We start from the raw sequence: 20,955 nt of genomic DNA on the forward strand, positions 1-20,955 counted from the left end.
GACAGTGTAAGCTCAAGGTTAAACAGAGGCCCATCTAAGGAGGTCAATCCTTGTGATTATCTCACTAAAAGTGAGGAAACCTCGCAATCATGTGAACCCTTGTGCTTGACAAAGCAGAGTGATGTGAGTCCCAACAGTGGAAATGGGGGCGTGTTACTCAGAGGAAAGCATCCGAAGCCTCCCAAGAATGGGAAATACGAGAGGAAGAGGAGAGAAAGTGTGGGGGGTGGCAGGGATCCTCTGACCTGGGCTGTTTGATACAGAAGCTCTTTACCACAAATGTGGACTCTGCTTATGGGCATGACTTTAACCACCGCCGTTTCCCCCACATCTATACAATGGGAGGAAGGGAGCAGATTAAATCACTAGCTGCAAACTGTCGGTGAGCCGGAGCCATCCCATGAGCTTGTCTTGAGATAGAGGTCATCCTTTGGTCTCCTTCCCAGAGAGTCTGGTTTAGCAGTTCTTGGGCAGGAGCAAAGGCGTTTGCTTTTCTCTAGTTCTGTCTAGGTTTGTTTCCAGGCGTCAGATGAGCGGCCAGACTTCTGCATCTGGATTTTTGAAGTGAGTCTGAAAGATCTCTAGTGCAGACCTCCAGGACTTAATGCCTGTGTTTAACTGGGAGCTAGGGAAGGATGGTGACTGACAGGAATAAGTGGTAGTGAGGTGTACAGAGACATCTCAGGGCTGGGCATCCTAAGAGGAAGCAGATGATGGCAGAGCACTGGTAAGTATGCATACCAGACGGTGACAGTCAGGGAGTGGTCATACAGGTTTAAACTCTTTATTAGACATATACAGGCAGGTGGGGGTATAGCTCAGGGGTAGAGCATTTGACTGCAGATCAAGAGGTCCCCGGTTCAAATCCGGGTGCCCCCTGTGTTTTTTTTTTCTTCCACAAACATTCTTGCATGGTTGATGCTAGTTTTCATTGGCTCAGTTCTGGTGGAGGCAGGGTCCTGCTTCTGGATAAGGAAGACAACAGAGGCAGATGCTTGAATTGTGCACATTGGTGGTGGCTGCCCAGAGAAAACAGAATTGACAGAGTGTGTGTGTGAATTTGTGTTTTGCATGGTCATATAGAGACATTCTAAGAAACGCCTGCACAGTTTTGGGGTAGGGAAGTCTGATTTCTGCAGGGCCGCATACAGGATAGAGACTTGGAAGAGGTGACATGCTGCGGTCTTGAGGTCTTTTTCTTTCTTCTTTTGGGACACCACTCTTTCCTCCCAGGCCTCTAACTGACATGGGAGGCCCACCCACCTTATAGGAGCTAATGGGCTCTGCTTAAAGTCTACTGACTGAAGTTTGGGTGCCAACCAAGGATGCGCCCACAGCATCACCTTCATCAGTGTTTGACCAAACATCTGGGCATCATGAACTCACAGCTGGCAGCATGAGTTACTCGGCACAACAGATAATAACAAGCTCATCAGTGATGTGCCTTGAAATGACGCTGTGAGTGCTGAGTAAGTACATGGAGAGGAGGGCAGATTTGGAAACATCCCAGACCAGACACTGAGGGTAGTGTTCACTGCATCATTCTCACTCAAGAAGGCTGGCTGAAGACCTGGTACCATGATTCCTTAGGTCCTGCTTATTTCCTGCCTCATCTTGAGGCCTTTGTCATCTTGCCATTGATGGCCTTCCATGTTACCATGAACCGAAGAAAGGCTCTTATTTAAACAAAGTACTGCCACTGGAGCCAAGTTTGGTAACAAGAAAGATTCTCTGGGAAGTACGTAAACTGAGGCTGGACGTCTGGCCTCACTGAGCCCAAAGATAATGAAGATCCATGCGTTAGTTACTGCTCTATTGCTCTTAAGAGACACACGACATAGCAATTACTAAAAGGAAGCATTCAATTAGGGGCTTGCTTTCAGTTTCAGAGAGGATGAGACTATGACCATCATGGTAAGGAGAATAGTGGCCTGCCTGACACTGGAACAGTCATTTAGAAGCTTGTATCTCATCTATAAGTTGAAGGCAGAGAGGGGAAGGGGGACTGGGCATGGTGTGGGCTTTTGAAACCAAAGTCTATCCCCAGTGACACACCTCCCCAACAAAGGCACTTCAGTAAGACCATACCTCCTAATCTTTCCCAAACAGTTCTGTCACGTCTGCTTCTCGGCCTGTGTCCGAGAACGTGCGGAGGGTGTCAGGGATTGACAACACAGAGACTCGTTCAACGATATAAAGAAAACTTTAAACAGGCTCCAAAAAGGTTCAAGAAAACTTCCTAAGAAAGTTCCCACCAGAGAAGCTTCTGCTCTCTCCTCTACCCTGGCTGGTTCTGCTCTGACACCAGAGGTGGATGTGTGTGGGTTTGAAGGTGCGGTTAGTCTTTGGACAAGGTCGAGGTCAGGGCGGTTTCCGTGGGAAGGCCTTTTCCAGGAACTTATTGCCCCGGGCATTGTATCCTTTTTAGTAAACATGTTTTTAGTAAACATTGTCTTACAGCTGCCTACTCCCAGGCAGAAGGGGAAGTGGGTCTCTGCTCAAGGTCTGGTGTTCCCACAAGTTCCACGAACTGGGGACTGAGCATCCACACATATGAACCCGTTAGGGCAATTCTCACTCAAGCCGCCACAATCCGGTAGGCTCCAGTAGGATGGAATGGAGAATCCCAGATCTTCCAGAATCAGGTGAGTGACCCTAGCCCTCAGTTCCCCTAGACCACTATGCAGTTTCTAGAGAGCACCGCCAGTGCCTGCTGACTCAGCACAGGGAACCCCGAAACGTCACAATTCATGGCCTGCTCCTTGTGCACGCTAAAACACATGGCAATTTCTGGCTGTATTGTTAGGACTTCCTGACCTCCAGTGACTGCAGGTGAGAAACAGCCGAAACAGAGAGCAAAGACTGATCCTCAGCTGCCTGACCATCATGGTTTCCTTACTGGAAATAGGTCAGCGGTTAAGAAAGAATGGGACTTTTCAGGGATTGCAATGTGGCTCTATGAAAGCACTGGGGCAACTCAGATCTTAATCATTATTAATGGCTCTACATAATCTCCCTGCCAGCCAGCAGTGGAGTGAGCCTTTCTGCTTAACGTCCTCAAACCCTTCTTCAGTCATTTACCTGGAAACGCTGTCTCAAGAGAAGGAAATGTCTCACTTGTCCCCGTGTCCACAACATAGACAGGGACTGACACCTATCAGGCTCCGTGTTTGTTGGGTGAATGAATGACCTTCCTGAGGCCTTGGAGTGTGGAAAAGGTTCTTCCAGCACTCAGTGTCAGGTTAGTTGAAGACCCAGGGTGAGCTGCTCTTGTCTTGGTCAGTGTGTGGCTTAGAGGACTCTGAGAGTGATGTGTCCTTTCAAGGTCCAGATTGGTGCCTTTGTGACACCCTGAGGGATGGGGGAGCTGAGAGGGACAGGCTGAGGTTGGAGAAAAGGGAAGGCGATCTGTTGTAAAGAACAATTGCTAGTTTCTAAAACACAAAGAGGCCACAGCGGCTTATAAACCTGTAGGTGGGCTGGGTGCCATGTCATGGTTGAAGAGGTACTAATTAGAGATTATATGCAAGTGGGGGTATAGCTCAGGGGTAGAGCATTTGACTGCAGATCAAGAGGTCCCTGGTTCAAATCCAGGTGCCCCCTGCCTTTTTTTCATTCTATATTGTTTTCCTTTTAGACCAGGACACCTGGAAGAGAATGATGAAGCCCATCAAACTCCAATCCATAGTGCAAGCACAGTTGATATCACTCAGGTGACTTGGCTACACATGTTAGAGTTTTTTAAGACAGGAATCCTTGCTTCCTCTAGCCTTCAGGTTCTACTCTGTTCCAAGAATTTCTGGGGTTGTTGAAAAGTTCCCAGAATGAAGTTGGAGACTTGCAGATGAATCTGGACATATCTTCTCCTGCCTCCTGGGCTGGAGCATCATATTCTTGGTGATGGAGTGGCTCTCAAGTTTCTGATCCCACCATACCAGGCTGTAGGTCAGAGGCTCTGGACCTTGACTCTGTGTCCCAAGTCTGGAGCTCCTTTCCTGCAAATTTACTGGTGACATGCACTTATGTCTTACTCTATCTACCCAGACCTGGGTTCTAGGAAGCTCTCTAGGACAAAATCCCAGGGTGAGATGGTGATGGAAGTCACCTAGGGCTTCTTATAGGACTGATCTGAACTTCCAGGCCTCTTTCTCTCTGCCCTATATGCTAACAAGCTAAGAATCATAGGCAAGAAAAGAAAACCAGGGTCACATCAATGAGTAGGAGCAAGAAGACCTGGATTGGAGTCTTGATCTGTCCTTAAAAGCTCATCTCAAAATGACAGACTTTGGAGATCCCCCATGGAGGGCCTCACCCTCCCTGGAGATCAGAGTGGGGACTGGAAGGGTTGGGAGGCCTGGTGGGAGGCAGGGGAGGAGGGGAGGGAGAGGGTGCTGGGATTGACATGTGAAGCAAATTTGTTTCTATTTTAAATAAAAAAATGAAAAAAAGCTCATCTCACTGTCTAGTGACAACATAAGGATTCTGCTAATGCCTGGCACCCTCTGTATGCACCACTCCACAGTGACGGACTTCATGGGAAATGGTTCATTGAAGACTTGCAGATGAATATGAGGTCTGGCTCTCCAGCTGGGCCATCCATCAGAGTTCCAAATGAGAGAGATGCTGATGACAGAGGGTGTGCCTGCACAGAAATAAAGATTTGCAGGTCCTGTACCTGAGTAGGTCAAGGACTGATTCTTTTAGACAAGATCCTCCCATGATCCCTGTGGGAATTGGGAACCTCCAAGTTTGTTTGATGCCCTACAGTGTAGGCTTGAAAAAAAGGTCATGATTATGAGACAAGTCTAAACAGACTCACCCTATTAAAAAATAGGGTTGGGAATGCATCCCAACCTGGGCTCCCTCTAGGAACCCAGCCTGGAGTCACAATAAAACCTGTTGGTTACACCTGCTATTCAGTGTCTAAAGGCTTGATGAGCTAGGTCTTATTAAGAAATGGTTTCAAAGACTCCCAGTTTAGTTTGTACTAGTTTCGTTATGCTCCAGAGGAGGACAGAGAGATCCCAAAGGAGACAGACAGACAGACTGACACAGACACAAACACAGGACTTGTATCACGAACCTCCCGACCCACAGTTAAATGCTCTTACATCAGGCTGGAGCTCATTCAAGCAATTTCTATCGTTGGTGCTATTTAACCACTCTGGACTTTCCCCTGCAACCCTTAGGAGTTCTGCCACCAGTGGTTAGGCCCCACATTGTTCTGCCTATCAGTGGTTAGGCCCATATTGTGGCCTACCCTCTGCATGCAAACCACTCCTCTTCTGGTCGCCAGCTGCCTCCTGATCCCTCAGTTGAACACGGAAGACCTCTTATGTCTTGCCAAGTGCATTCTCTTCCTGTGTCCAGTGGGAGACATGGGATCATCTCTTACTGGCATGGCCTGATCTCTGCTGCTGCCATCCTTGACTCTTGCCTGCCCATTATTGCCTTTTAGACCTCCTGGCTTAATTTTGCTCTGTTATTCATCTTCTAGCTTTTTTTTAATTCCAAGGCCAAATTCTTGGCACTGGTCTTCCCTAGCTTGTGGGGAGCCTGATGCCAAACGTAGTGGCCAATCTCGTGGCCTCAGGAGGCCTCTTATCAGTGGGTTAGTACACTTGAAAGAACAGGGATTGGGTTGTCCTAGGATCCAAGTGCAGATCCAAAGGGGTTTCTCAGCTAAGAAGATGATGAGGCTGTGAGACCTCCAGTTATGCATCTTTCCCCACAAGGCATAACTGGAGGTCTCACAGCATCTCTGCTGCAAAATCCAAGGTCACGTTCAAACTTGTGTAACAGAGGTCCTGATGGTTTGCAAGGCCTCCTAGATGTGGTTACTCATCATGATAGACAGGATTATCTTGGCACTGGTGTGTGTAGGACCAGAAATGTTGGGTATTCAGTAAGAGGTTCTGTTTTTTGGATAGTCACATAAGAACATCAAGATCTGACTCAGGGAACAAGCTGGTCTGCATTAGAACCGTAAGTGTTGGGGGACCGTAGCTGATTCAGGTGGTTAAAAAGCCATAACATTAGGGGGTACCTGGATTTGAACCAGGGACCTCTTGATCTGCAGTCAAATGCTCTACCCCTGAGCTATACCCCCACTCCAACATAGCTTGTGATTAGCACTAATAACCAGGTAGTCCTCCCTCATTCCAAGACTAAGTATTGTGATCTCCATCTCATCTTAGACTCCCTTTGGTCTCTGGTGGACTTCTCTCTTATGACTGCAAGTTCCACCTTCTCTGATCTTTGAGAGGATTTCCCCAAAGCCTCCTTTATATGATCTAATGTTTCTCTCCCTTAATACCAACTGGGATTCCCACACTTGCCATCCAGAACCAGTGAATGGAGCTTTGGGTTTTGTTGTTGCTGTTCTGTTTTTCGAGACCGGGCTTCCCTGTGGCTTTGGAGGCTGTACTGGAACTAGCTCTTGTACACCAGGCAAACAGGGGTGTTTTAAGTTTGAATTTCATGTTATATGTGAAGTATGCTTGTGTGTGTGTGTGTGTGTGTGTGTCTGTCTGTCTGTCTTTCCCTGTGTGTCCTGAAAGAATTATTTATTCTAGTCTTGAACTCACAGAGATCTGCCTGCCTCTGCCTCCTGAGTACTTGAATTAAAGGCGTGTGCCACCACCACCTGGTCGAATTTTGCATTTTTTAATTCCTCTGCTCCTTCATGGCCTTCTTCTCTCATCTGTGGCCAAGCGAGTGGCCTTAGCAAGGTCCCCACAGACCTGCTCAACACTGGGGTAAGTATTTGGCTAGAAAGGCTACAGGCTCTACACCAGGCCACTGGCTCCTCCTAAGAGGACATCACCACATGTGGCTGTGAGGGAGTTTTAAGAGCATGATGTATATAGACCCTGAGCTAGGGCTGAGAGACTCTTCTGGCAAAGCTCTGGCTCCATGGCCAGACAAAACCCCTAAAGGATCTGTGCGTGCTCAGAGAAGACACAGAATGACAACACATCTGACCTCTCAGCTTTGGTTCATATTGTCCTCCTGTTCTTCCTTTGGGAACGGGAACGCTTACTGTGTGCTGCAGTTTGATAGAAGTACACAGCTTGTATTTGATTTTACAGCTGGGAGTTCGTCTTGGGTCTCAGAAGAGACTTTGGATGTGTGAACAATGTTGGGTCTGTTAAGATTAGAAGGACTCTTTGAAGCTGGGCTGAATGTCCTTTGCATCATTACATGGCATGAGCAGGGGCAGAATGTTAGGGTTTGGTGGATACATCATAGTTTTCAACACTTGGTCCTCAGATGGCGGAAATGTTCTGGGAGGTTGTGGGACTCTCGATACATAGTTTCAAGCTGTCAGTCACAGGCCACTAGCTGGTTGGTGGCCTGAAGGTTATCATCTGACTCTGTCTCCAAATCCCTTCTTTCCATGTCCTGGTCTTCCCTGATGCTTCTGCTGCCATGACCCCCACCATGCCTTCTTTAGTGTGGTGGACGGCAACCATGCGCCCAAATAAGTCTTTCCTTGCTTAGGCTGCTCCTGTCGGGTATTTTGTCACAGTTATGAGAAAAGCAATGAGCACAAGAGAATCGTAATTACCACCACCATTTGCTGGTTCTAAGAAGGCCATGATGTTTATCCTGGCATCTACTAAGATGGAAGAGTTGAAATTCAGGCATCTTTTTTGTTTTGTTTTTTTTTTTTTTGAGAAAGGGTTTCTCTGTATTTGTTTTGGAGGCTGTCCTAGAACTCGCTCTGTAGACCAGGCTGGCCTCAAACTCACAGAGATCTGCCTGCCTCTGCTTCCCGAGTGCTGGGATTAACAGGCATTTTTTTAAAGAAGAGAAAAACTATATGCAAAGAGAGGGCACCTGGATTTGAATCAGGGACCTCTTGATCTACAGATAAAAGCTCCACCCCTGGGCCACACACACATCTACGACTGTAAAGCACTCTCAGTACTGCAAAGTTGGTCAAAAGACCCTGACTGAGGATGCCATGAGTCCTAGGGGAGAACCTACTATTGGATCATGCTGTCAAAACTGCCTTCTAAGTATTTATGTCTTTACTTTGGTTGCAGAAGTTTTATTTATTTATTTATTTATTTATTTATTTATTTATTTATTTATTTGTGCACCACCGCCTCCAGTGGGCAGTAGTTACTGCAGAGATTCATAACTGGCCAAAGTGCCAAGAATAAGAATTCAGGGTTCCAAGCCCCAAATGACATTTCTGTCTCAACTTCCCAAGGCTCAGGGAGAATTATGGAAGAACGAGCAGAAAGACCATAAGAGCTGCAGGATGGGGAGAAGCGCCGTAGTTGCCGTCTCCTGGGCATGGCGTGGCCGCTGAACTCATGAACGCACAGAAGCCATTGGTACCTGCACCAGACCTGCACAAGGTCAAACCAGTCAGAATTCTCATGGATCGAGAAGGGGGCGTGTGAGGACCCGCCTTTGTCTGAGGAGCTACTGGCAGACGATAGAACTTGTGGGAGGGAGAGAGTCATTTTTTCCTTGGGGGTGTGGCCGCAGGCAGGTTGCCTGTTCTTTAGTAGATGGCCCCATACCCATTTGCATCCAGGGAGCGCTAATCAGACTCTGTGAGTTACTATAGAAACAAAGACGAGGGCATGAAGTTGGGAGACGGGCATGCTGGGTTGGTCTGAAGGGAGTTGGAGGGAAGTAGATGTGATTAAAAAAAACATTGTAAGCATGGATAAAATTCTCAAGGCGCAAATAAAGCACTTTTATGTGAAAAGAAGGCATACACTTTGCACTGAAACTACAGGAGAGGTGGCTGAAAGGAGAGACTCTGCTGCTCACAGGTGTCTGAGGACTCACTGGGAAGACTTCCTATAAAGGAGAAAGCCAGTGTGGTCCCCTGCTGGTAAGGGACTGCCTGAGGAAGTGCTTCCCTGATTCAGCCAACTGGGCTAAGAAGATTCTAGTCCATGGTTCTAGAAGCTGCTGTGTGAAGCCGTGAAGATGAAGCCTAAGCCGCAATGGGGATACTACAATATCAGAGTTGCCAGGAACATTGGATGTCTGTCAAGGAAGCCTGCAGGCGCGGGGTAGAGCTAGTTCAAGAGAGGCCATGCACGCTATACAAAAACAAGGTTATGATTGGGAAGAGGAACTTATCGGAACATATTGCAACTCTGATATTGCCACAATGTGCCCTAGATGCTAGATAAAGGCTGTGGTATTTATCATTGGCCCTGTGGGGCTTGGGGCTTTCTGTCCTCCTCACTTTTGAAATGACAGTGTTTACTTTGTGACATGCTAATTTCTCTTTCATTTTACAGAGACTCACAGTTGTGAGACGGCATCTGGACTCAGACTCTTGAACGGCATTAGAGCCATTTAGATTCTGGGGAGTCTTGATCTTGAAAAAGGCATTTTGCATAATACAATGACCCTGAATCTCTGGGTTGAGGGTTGAATGATATGGCTGGAATCTTATTTTCCTCCATGGGTTTCTGGTTCTCAGCTTGTGGCACTGTTTTCAGGACCTTTAGGAGATGGGGTCTAGCTGGCAGAATCAGGTCACCAGGGGAGGGACCTCTGAAGTTTACATCTGTTCTGGCTCTTGTCTGGCTGTCCACTTCCTGTTCCATCCTGCTGTGAGGGCCCTGTCATGTCCTCCTGTCTCCATGAACTCTGCCATGCCTTCCCCACCATGAAGAACCCATGAGACCAGACAAATATTCCCTCCCCTAAGCTAATTTAGTCAGATAAAATGGTTACAGTGACACAAAAGGAACTAATACAGGACAGAAATGATGCCAAATAGCAACAGACAATACCTTAAAATGTTCTTGCCAGGGTGATACATACCATCTCCATAGACCATGGACAGCTCCTGGGACGCTCAACCTGGTACTAGGGGTAGGTACGGATGCAGCTTTAACAGCAAGGTTACCAGGCAAAGTAACAGTCCCAGACTGTGTACTGCTCAGAGAATAAGACATACTGTCAGAAGAAGGAATTCATTTAGTTGGTTCACTCCCAGACTGGCCAGAGATGTTACACAGTCTCTTCATCTGTCAGAGACCCATTAACCCCCTAAGGACAGTAAAGTCAACAGCAATGTCCCAAAATAGCCAGTGTAGTCTCTCAGATCCCCTCTCAGGGGAGTGGTGGTGAGACAGAAAATGCGGAAAATACAGGGTTTTCTTATGGGATGTTCTGAGGTTCCTCAAAGCACCGAACCTCTACAAGTTTCACGAGGTACTAGATCTCCAGTCACCCCAGCACGATGCAGGCATCGCCTCTCAGAACAGAGTCGTTAGGTAACTGGTTGAAGGATGCTTTGGAGGAAATCTAATGGGAACATCTATAGAGCATGGCTGGGTATTATGATTGTATTTTTTAAAAAAGTTTAGATTCTTCAGTCATCAAGGAACACAGTCTTTGGCATTATTCAAATGTGGGGACTGAAGGGAGTCTCTACTGTTGATTAGATGAGTAGGTCACAATCAACAATCTCTCCCCTGGCTTTCCCATCCCCAAAGACTCAGAATTCTTTCTACGCTATGCTAGGAAATCCCTCATATCTTAGCTACATTTGAACTGACTACCTGTGGATTCAGGTCTATCTCACTCCACTGAGAAACAGATTTTTAAAAAATTGTTCCAGATGTGACATTTTAAACATGAGGGTAATTCAGTCTAACGCTCTCCCAACTGAGCTATTTCAGTGGTACTGATGAGCATAGGGGTCAAGACTGGGCTTGTTTAACCCACAGAAACAGCTGACCTGAACAAGGGGGGAGCTCTTGAACCTCAGACTTATGGCTGGGAATCCAGCATGGGACTGATCAAGACCCCCTGAATGTGGGTGTCAGTGAGGAAGCCTAGGCAATCTATGGGACCTTGGGTAGTAGATCAGTATTTATCCCTGGCATACAAATGGACTTTGGGTACCCACCCCATAATGAGAGATACTCTCTCTGCCTGGACTCTTGGGGGGAGGGTCTAGGCCCTGCCCTGGATGAAATGACAGACTATGGACATCCCCCATGGAGGGACTCACCCTCTCTGGGGAAAGGAGTGGGGATTGGGGGATGGGGATAGGGGTTGGTGGGAGGGCATGGGAGGAGGGGAGGGAGAGGGAGCTGGGATTGACATGTGAAGCAATCTTGTTTCTAATTTAAATTTAAAAAGAAAAAAAGAAAAAAACATGAGGGTAATTGAGTATAGCCATGAAACTGATTAGACTTACTTAAATTTACATACTTTGCAAAAATCCCCCTCAATACACGATCTCTATAATTCACTGATGTCAATTAGCTTGTTAAAATGGTTTCTAGAACATCTGCAGTTCACAGAAGTTGGAGAAGAATGCAGCTGGATCACTGAGCTCCGGCTCTGGTTGTGGTCTCCAAATGTGAGACAACGCCCCACCGTAACGCAAGTCTCCAGTCCATCTGACTGGCTTTCAGACAGAAGTGGCTGGTTTGGCTGCCAGGGAGATTATATAGAGCTATTGATTTGGCTAAGACTTGATGAGTGGTCCCAGTGTTCTCATAAATCCACACTTCCATCCCCAGGGTTCCACACTTTCTTAATCTTTGCCTTTCTTCAGCAAGGAAAGTGAAACCATGGAAGCTACAGATGTCCTTGATACAGACGTCTGTGGAAACACAGAGGTAGTCATTGATAGGACTATGAGTTCATAGCATAGCATGGAAGACTGATGGCCTCTATTCGTGAAGTCGGCAGGACTCAGGGGAAGCAGGGTGTCAGCAAGCCGCTGGAGCTGCTCAATGAATACTGCCTCAGCCTCTGGCCCTTGTTATCACTTGAGCTCTGCCTCCTTCAGGAAGATCCCAACCACACCCACCTCTGTCTGACTTACTCAGCCCTCAGGCTCATCTGGGAGCGTGTGATGGGAAGAACTTAAGACAGTTACTTGTTGCACTGGATGATGCATGTGACCCTCTTGGAAAGGCCACCATACATAGATGTTTGTCCCAACACAACTGTGTTGTCTGTCAAGGCATGTTTTGTTTGTGACCTCTATTCAATCAGTAGACTTCGGGCAAATTCCGTTACACTACTTTCCATAAGGTGGATGGGTCTCCTGCTCCAGATGATGCCTTACAAGGAAAGACCTGAAGTCTCTGGGGAAGGATGAGGTCAGCCTGCTGGCTGGAGCTGACCCCATCTTCCATGCCACCTCTATCCAGTCTCCATCCTACGGGGTTGCTCTGCAAACAGGAGACTTGTTCTCCCTACAGCTATTGAGCCACTTGTTAAAATTTTGGGTGGTAGTGGTGGTGCACGACTTTAATCCCAGCACTTGGGAGGCAGAGGCAGATGGATCTCTGTGTGTTCGGGGACAGTCTGAATTACAGAGTGAGTTCTAGGACAGCAAAGGTTACACAAAGAAACCCTGTCTCAAAAAAAAAATTAAAAAATCCTATTTTATACAAACATGTGCACACTCACATTTATGCCTATGCTTCTGTTTGCTCTGGACAGCCACGACCAACACACCCATACAGCATCACTGCCTTTCTTGACCAGATGCAGGCTCCTTTCCCCACTCAGAATGACCCAGTGAAGAAATAGTCCCTGGCTCAGTGGGCATAGCTCAGACTCAAGATACTTTGTACACTGAGGGAAAAAGTAAGGGTACCTAAACTTGAACCAGTGACCTACTGATCTGTGCTCAAATGCTTTTCCCAGAGCTACACCCCCACTTTAGCGAAGCGTCCCGTTAGAACCTACCGTGACACCACACCCAGACTACGGTGTCCTTATACTCCACTGGCTGCTTGGCAGGTTCTGAGGACTGGAAAGCTCTCTGTACTTCAGTCTGTTCTTCCCTCCTCAACCTTACTTAGGTGCCAAGGCCCCTCTGTCTTGGGGTGTGGTGAGGGCACCAGCCTTTCTTCTGGATTTTTCTTCCAAGTCCACATGGAGGGATGCTCTCTCAGCCTGGACACTTGGGGGAGGGCCTAGGCCCTACCCTGGATGAAATGACAGACTGTTGAGGTTCCCCCATGGAGGACCTCACCCTCCCTGGGGAATGGAGGGGGATTGGGTGGGGGTCTTGGGGGGCTAGTGGGAGGACTGTCGAGGAGGGGAGGGAGAGGGAGCTGGGATTAACATGTGAAGCAAGCTTGTTTCTAATTTAAATTTTTAAAAAAAGGAAAAAAAAAGAAAGAAAGCAGGCTGGTCTGGTTCATTCCCTCGTCAACAAAGACTCTTTTTAAGGCTATTTCTAAAACCCCTTTAATTCTGCTGCAGCCTCTTTAATTTATATTCATCCTGTAACCAACCCATACATAGAGATGCACATTTATAGGCATATTTACTACATGCTGTGTGATGTGTGTGATATGAGAGATAATATTAGTAATTAAGATCGCAACAAAAGAACATATGTTCTCCTCTGCCAGTCTACCAAAATAGATTTAAAGAAAAAAAGAAAAAGAAAGAAAAGGAAAAGGAAAGCAGGCGAGTAAGCCGTGTGGAGTAGCATCCCCTCCTCCACCCCCCCCATGGCCTCTGCATGAGTTCATGCCTCCAGGTCCACCCCCACTCCCCACCCCCACCCCTGGAGTTCTTGTCCTGACTTCCTCTGATGATGAACAGCGAGATAGAAACACAAGCCAAACAAACCCTTTCCTCCCCAAGATGCTTTGGTTATAGTGTTTCGTCACAACAACAGTAACCCTAACCAAGACAGAAGAAATTGGTGCCAGGTTAGTGTGGTATTGCCGTGGCATACCTGACCATGTTGATTTCGGGAAGGTTGTAGAAGGATTTTGGAACTTTGTGCAAGAAAACCCATCGTGTGTTCAAAGCTTTTCGAGCTGTTCTGTGGGAGCCTGGAAGATAAGTGTTAAGAGAAATACACACAATGGAGGCCTGACTTGTGAGGTCCTAGAGCAGTGGTTCTCAACCTTCCTGATGCTGTGACGCTTTAATACCCTCCCCCGTGTTGTGGTGACCCTCAACCATTAAATTATTTTCGTTTCTATCTCATAACTGTAACTTTGCTACTGTTTGAACAGTAATGTAAATATTTGATATGCAGGACATCTGATATTCGATCGCTGTGAAAGGATCATTCAATCTCCCCAAGGGGTTGAGGCCCACAGGTTGATGACCACTGTTCAAGAGGGGTATTGAGAATCAATTAAAGATTATCAAGGCTGGTTGTCATTTTGAGTTGAGAATCGGTGGTTCTGGTTAGCTGGACTAATGAATCAGCTGTGATTAAAAAGAGACCACAACCGCTGAAGTGAAACCTTTGCTCTACTGGGGTAGTTGGCACTGGTCAGCGGGAGCTGAGAAACTAGGGGTGATTAAGAGCAGCATCAGTGAGGTAAAATCTTCTGGGAAGTGTTTCCTCAGAGTCAGCACACAGAAGCTGTGTTCCACAAGTGGCCAAGGTTGTATCTCATCCTGGCAGCCTGGCAGTGTAAGAGTCACCCAGTGGCTCTGGTTTTGAAGACATGAGAGGCCAGGGGAGACCACTGGTGAAGATTAAGTCTCAGTGGCAGCTGAAGGCCTAGGATTTAAGGGGTCATACAGAGAAGTTGAGACTTGGCACTATGAAGAGAGCCCAGGAGAGGCTGTCGGTGAAAGTGCATCCCCAGTTGCATCAGAGATCCCAGAGTTCTGGAGATGCCAGTGTCACGGGATGACCACCAGGAACAGCAGCATTGGTAGAGTGGAGAAGCTAGAGTCTAGAAGACAAGCTGTGTGTGCTGCAGATCTGCGTGTGCCTGAGAAGATCCAAGCACCTTGGAAGAGCCCAGAAGATCCTGAGTGAATCTCAGATATAGGACAGTGTTATTTATAGTTTTGTAGTTTTGTTTTGTTTTGTTCAGATTGCAACTGTGCCCTGGTCATTCCCTTTTGAAGTAAGAAAGTATATTTAGTTTATTTTTGATTTTACAGGAGTCCACAGCTGGGAGATTCTAAACTTTTAAGAAAGAGATTTTGGCGGTCTACAGAGACTTTGGACTTTAAGGGAGAATGGATGTTTTTAGAGAAGCAACTTTTACATTGTTTGAATTTGTAAGGCTTTGGGACTTCTTAAACTTGTAAATGTTTTATATTGTAATGATTTTAATAATGTGTGATCTTGGGGATGAACGAGAAAAGAAAGGTTGTGGCTTAATAGTGATGTGTTTGTGTGTCAAACTGACAAGGGGCCAATTGTGTTGTCTAGTTTTCTGCCAATTCGACACAAGCTAGAGTCGTCAAAGAGGAGGCAATTGAGAAAAGTCCTCCGTAAGATCAGGCTATAGGCAAGCCTATAGAACACTTTTTTAAAATTAATGATTGATGTGGGAGGGCATAGCCCATTGTGGGTGGGGTCATCCCAGGCTAAGGGTACTAGGTTCTACAAGAGAACAGGCTGGCCCACAGAATCAGTTGACCCAAGCTAGTGAGAGTTCACTAACTCAGGTCTGACAAATGGGGGACCTGCATAAGACTGAGCTAGACTCCCTTAATATAGGTGACAATGGTGTGACTGGGACAATATACCAGACCACTGGCAGTGGGTCCAAGATCTAACTCTGATGCACAAACTGACTTAGGGGAACCCATTCCATATGGAGAGAGACCTCGCTCAGCCTAGACACAGGAGTATGGGGGTGGAGAGGTGCCTTGGTCCTGCCTCAATGAGATGATGGGACAGACTTAGTAGACTTCCTACGGGAAGTCTTACCCTCTCTGTGGAGAAGATGGGAGGAGAGAAGGGAGGATGAACTGTGATTGGAATGTAAAAAGTAAATTAATAAAAAAAGTTGACAAAGAAAGAGAGCAGGCTGAGCAAGCCATGTTGAGCAGGCCAGTAAGTTACACGCTTTCATGGCCTTTCAGTGAGTTACACGCTTTCATGACCTTTCAGTAAGTAACGTCCTTTTCCATGGCCTTTGCATCTGCTTTTGCCTCCGGGTTCCTGCCTGTTTGAGTTCTTACCCCAGCTTCTTTCAATGATGGACTATGATGTGGAAGTGTAAGCCAAATAAACTCTCCCCAACTTGCTTGGTTATAATGCTTCATCATAGCAATGGCAACCCTAAGACAATTACCTTTAGCAAACTTGTGATGTCACCAGAGAACACTGAAACAAGTTCTGGGCAAGATTGGTTATTAGACAGAGTGGCATTCATGTACTACACCTTTAATCCCAGTACCAAGGGGGCAGAGGCAATTGGATCTCTTTAAGTCTGAAGACAACCTAGACTACATAAAGTGTTCTAGATCAGTCTTTAAAAAAACCAAGAAAACAAAAAACCCAAAACAAAACAAGCAAACAAACAAAAAACCAGAGGAGAGCACTGGAGAAATAAGAGTTCTTGTTGATCTTACAAAAGGACCTAGGTTCAGCTCTCACGACCCACATGGCAGCTAACAGCTGATCTGACACCTTCTGGTCTCTGACAGCACTGCACACGTGTGCACAGATACACATGCAGACAAAACACCCACATACACAAAATAAAAGGAATAAATCTTAAAAAAATAAATAAAAGGGATAAATCGTTAAAAGATTATTTTAAAGGAGTGCTGATCAGAGGGACTATTAAGCAGAGCACCTGATCAAAAGGGACCGTTATCCTGAGGCTGTCATGGTTGAGAAGGAGCTCCCCCTTGCCCGCTTTTGGTGGGCAGGTGTTGGTGTTGAAGATGGTGCTGGTGCCGTGCAGCTTGCCAGCCTGTGTGAGTCAGAAGAGACCATGTTAGCTTAGGAGTAGAGTATTTAACACGTGGAGGCTCCAGGTTCAATCCTCAGCACTTCATGGGGTGGGGGGCAATAGCTGGAGAATTTTAAGTTTGGCAACAGATCAAGTACCAGGTGAAAGTTCCCAGATTTGAACCAGTGGAGTTATAACCCTTTTCCTGACAGGGATTCTTCCTCAGAGTATTTCACCTATCCTGTCAGTCATTTTTGTGTTTCTGGGACAAATACCTAAAGGGAAGAATTTACTCTGTCTCACATGTCAGAGGTTCCAGTCCACGGTCTGTGGTGAGACTCGGAAGAGCAGCCCTCCTCACCACGGGCAGGAAGGGGGAAAAGATGGGCAGGAGGAGTCAGGACACTGGGATTATCTTTCCAGGCCCTGTGCCAACGGTCTACTTCCTGTCTGAAGCCTCATCTTCTAATCTCCATCCTCAGCAATGATACATAACAGTGTGACTCCATCATCAGATTAACCATTGATGAAGGGAGATCCCTCATAATGGAGTCACTTCCACAATGCCCCAAACCTCGCTGTGTTGGGATTTTGGGGATTTTTTTGGACATTTTATTTCCTTTTTATGTGTCTACATGTGTGCTTGTATGAGTTTATATGCACCACTTGCAGGCAGTGCCCATGGAGGCCAGAACAGGGCACTGGATTCCCTGGAACTGGAGAGTTAGAGACCTCTGTTTACCACCGTGTGGGTGCTGGGACTGAACTCACATCTTCTGCAAGAGCAGTATGTGTTCTTAACCACTGAGACATCCTTCCAGCCTCCAACACATGAGCCTTTCAGGAAATACTCATATCCAAACCATAGCATCAATGTTACTACAGCAGAACACCTCACAGTGGACAGTAATCTTGCTCATTGATAGGCAAGGAAATCTGGCAACCCACCATCAGCTGCTTAGATACTCAACTTCCAGCCACGAGTTTACTACTACATTCCCGAGAGTTCTCTCACTTATCTGAACATTTATTCCATCCACACGTTCGGTACCCAACAGATTTAAGCCTCTTCTTCTTCTAGTCAGTATTTGATGGGTGTTGGGGAGGGCGCAGGTATGGAAAGCATGGCTGAGGTAGTCAGCCTTCGTCCCAGAGTTGAGTCCCATGAGGTGATAAACATCATTTTCTTCCTCATACTTCACCAGTGTGGATGTCCATGAGCTGTGCTCAGCTGCCTCTGCCTCAAACTGTAGGCCCATCTGTGTTCCTTCCTCTCCTCTTTGTACCTCGGCCTCAACCTGCTTCATATTCGTGGTGGAGGAGTGGAAGCTGGCAAGGGAACACATTCACAGCAATGACAGAAATGCAGATGAGGAAGTCTGACTAGGTGAGCGGGTTTCCAGACTCTGCCGGGCACTCCCTACAATAATCTCAGGCCATGTAGACCAGAGGACCAATGGCCAGGAAGTATGTCCCGTCTCTGATCAGAAGGTCTGGGCAGGAATAGTAGAGAATGGGGGCTCAGGGCTTGATTTACCTTCCTCTACTCTTGCCTAGTCCTGAATGGGGGCTCAGGGCTTGATTTACCATCCTCTCCTCTTCCCTAGTCCTACATACACAGTATGCTCACCTCCAGCTACTGCTCCCAACCCATCTTCTAATCACAGACAGGGATCCTGTGTTCCACATTAAATCCTATTGAGTTTGAAGGTTAATCTCAGTTGTCAACCTGATGGAATGTAGGATCACCATGGAAGCAAATACCAGGCAAGTCTGTGAGGGGTTTCCTAGATCCAGTTAATAAGCTAGAACACCTACCCTAACTGTGGGTAGTGTCGTGCCAAGGTCTGGGGTCCTGTACTGAAGTAAAAGAGAAAGCTAGCTGAACAGAAGTGTCCAATTTTACTCTGACCGTGGGCAGACACTAACTGAGCAGCTGCCTCTGACTGATGCCTTCCCCACTATAATGAGCTTCTGAAACTGAAGGCCAAGACAAATCTTTCTCATAAGCTGCTTTTGCTAAGGTCTTTTGTCCCAGCAACTAGGAAAGTAACTAATACCCAAGGCTTCTTGGATTCATGAACCTGACAGGCCCCTACATTCCAAATCCGGAAGAACCACACGGGGAGCCTTTCAGCAGCAACACTTACTCTCAAAAACTGGGAAATGGCAGGACACACGGTGTTAGACACCGGCTTAAAAAAACAAACAAACCACAAGTATATGCATGAAGCCTGGAGTTGGAACCCCAGCATCACATAAGCCTGGTGTGGTGGGGCTTGCCTGAAACTACAGTTCTCAGGAGGTAGAGGCAAGAGGATCAGAAGTTCAAGGTCATCCTTGGCTACATAGGGAGTTCTCTGCCAAATACAAAAAGGGAAGGAAGGAAGGGAGGAAGAAAGGAACGAAGGAAGAAAAATAAAATTAAAATATCAAATACTGGACAAAGTGGTCAAGTTTCTCTATTTCAGTTAGCTATATGTGTTCCCTTGTACATGCCAGCTTGAGCATTTCCAGACTTTTCGCTGTCATATCACATGACAAACAACCCCCAAAGTAACAGAGCAAAGTACAACCCAGAATCAGAAGCTTTCCTTCTCTAGATCCTTGCTCTGCCACACAGGAGGGGTGCCCACCACTATTCTACATGGCCCTTGACTCTGCGATCTTAAAACATCCCTTTTCCTCTATCCTTCAAAATATCCAAAAAAAAGATGTCGTTTTTGATGGCCAAGAAGTTACCTTGCCTGTCCCCCAAGTGTGCAATGCCCTTGGCACTCCTTCTTACTTTCTTTTGGGAAGTTTGCTCACACTTCCGTAAATACAGCCCACGATGGTGGATCTTAATTGTCAGCTTGAAGGGATGGAGAAAACACTATGACATCAAGGTTGAGTAAAAGGTACTTCCTGGAACCCACTAGACCGTTGTGACTCTGACCTAAGGAAGGATTCACCCCTCCGTGGACTCGCCACATGGGCGGTGGGACCACACTGGGTGAAGAAGGTCACAGGGTGCGTCCTGGGCATTGCATCTTGCCCTGGCACCTTCCTGGATTCCTGTTCTCTGGTCGCTGCTGTATCAAGTGTTCTGCTCTGAGCTTACTTTCCACTCCTGCCATGATAGCTGAGACCCTTTGGATCATAAGCAGAATGAGGCTTCCTCCTTTAAGATGCTTTCCTAGGACATGTGGACACAGCATCATAGAAGCCTCGTTAATACCAGCTCTCAGGAAACACCATGAGTTGCTTATGAATTTGGTTCCATTCCCACATTCCTCTTTGATACTGCTTTTCCCTGGTCAGTATTTGGACACGTCAAGTTCCTATGGGACCACACCCTCCATCTTCCCAGGAACATCTGTCCACTGAGAGGATCTAGCAGATACCACCTTGGGGACGTCAGTGGTCTTGATAAATGGCTTTGAGCTACACAGTCGAGTTGGCGTCTTTCCCTGGGGTTGTGTCTATGGAAGGAACCAAGTTTCCTTTGTCCTAAACTATGATAGATTAATTTTGGATGGATCAATTTTATTTTCCCCACTATGCAATTTCTGAGTAATCCATACCTCCTTTGAATTCTGCATATAAAGCAAGGCAGTTCTCATCTGAGCTCAGATCTCTTTTGGGTTCCCTTGCCAAATGCAGCCGGCAGCAAGTAGCTCATGCATTGAGCCTTTTGCCCAACATTCCCTCCCCTGCTCTGCACCATCAAGGCCATTTTCTGCTTTCCAGGCTTTCACAGGCTGCGGTCATCCTGCCCTCAATAGTAGCTTCCTCGCCATTCCTACAGCTGCTAGAGCAGATTGCTTGCCACGCACCGCTGCACAGAAAGCCATGTATTTTGGGTTCTGTCCTAGTGAGAACCCCCACCCCCATACACCCATCTCAGCATTTGGCAGTCTTACTCACAGTGATGCTGCATAACAAATCTAGTGTCACAAAATACACCCGTCACGGCCGGCGATGGTGGCGCACGCCTTTAATCCCAGCACTCGGGAGGCAGAGGCAGGCGGATCTCTGTGAGTTCGAGGCCGGGCTGGACCGATAGCCTCCGAAACAATACAGAGAAACCCTGTCTCATAAAAACCAAAAAAAAAAAAAAAAATACACCCGTCACGGTGCCCGTGAGTCTGTGGTTAAAACGTGAATAGGATGATCTAGAATGGGCTTTTTGTCAGTCAAGATTGGTGACATAGAAATGAATTTGTTTGGAAACAGAAAAAAAAATGAGAATCCAGGATACACAGGATCTGACAACCCGTGGCACACTCAGGTGAGCAGGAGGAAATGGGGTTACAGACGCTGTTTGAAA

General features: G+C 46.8%; 1 long non-coding RNA gene and 3 other non-coding genes across 4 annotated transcripts in view; 2 read left to right on the plus strand and 2 right to left on the minus strand.

The window, feature by feature from the left end:
* The window catches only part of LOC110339510, a 205,045-nt gene that overhangs the window by 89,017 nt on the left and 95,073 nt on the right, over positions 1 to 20,955 (minus strand). The window lies entirely within an intron of this gene.
* Positions 808 to 879, plus strand: Trnac-gca. The gene has a single exon. It is a non-coding gene; the product is annotated as a tRNA-Cys (tRNA).
* On the plus strand, positions 3,532 to 3,603 carry Trnac-gca. Its single transcript has one exon. It is a non-coding gene; the product is annotated as a tRNA-Cys (tRNA).
* On the minus strand, positions 6,038 to 6,109 carry Trnac-gca. The gene has a single exon. It is a non-coding gene; the product is annotated as a tRNA-Cys (tRNA).

The sequence above is a fragment of the Mesocricetus auratus genome, unplaced genomic scaffold (assembly GCF_017639785.1).
Source record: "Mesocricetus auratus isolate SY011 unplaced genomic scaffold, BCM_Maur_2.0 Super-Scaffold_100125, whole genome shotgun sequence".
NCBI lineage: Eukaryota > Metazoa > Chordata > Mammalia > Rodentia > Cricetidae > Mesocricetus > Mesocricetus auratus.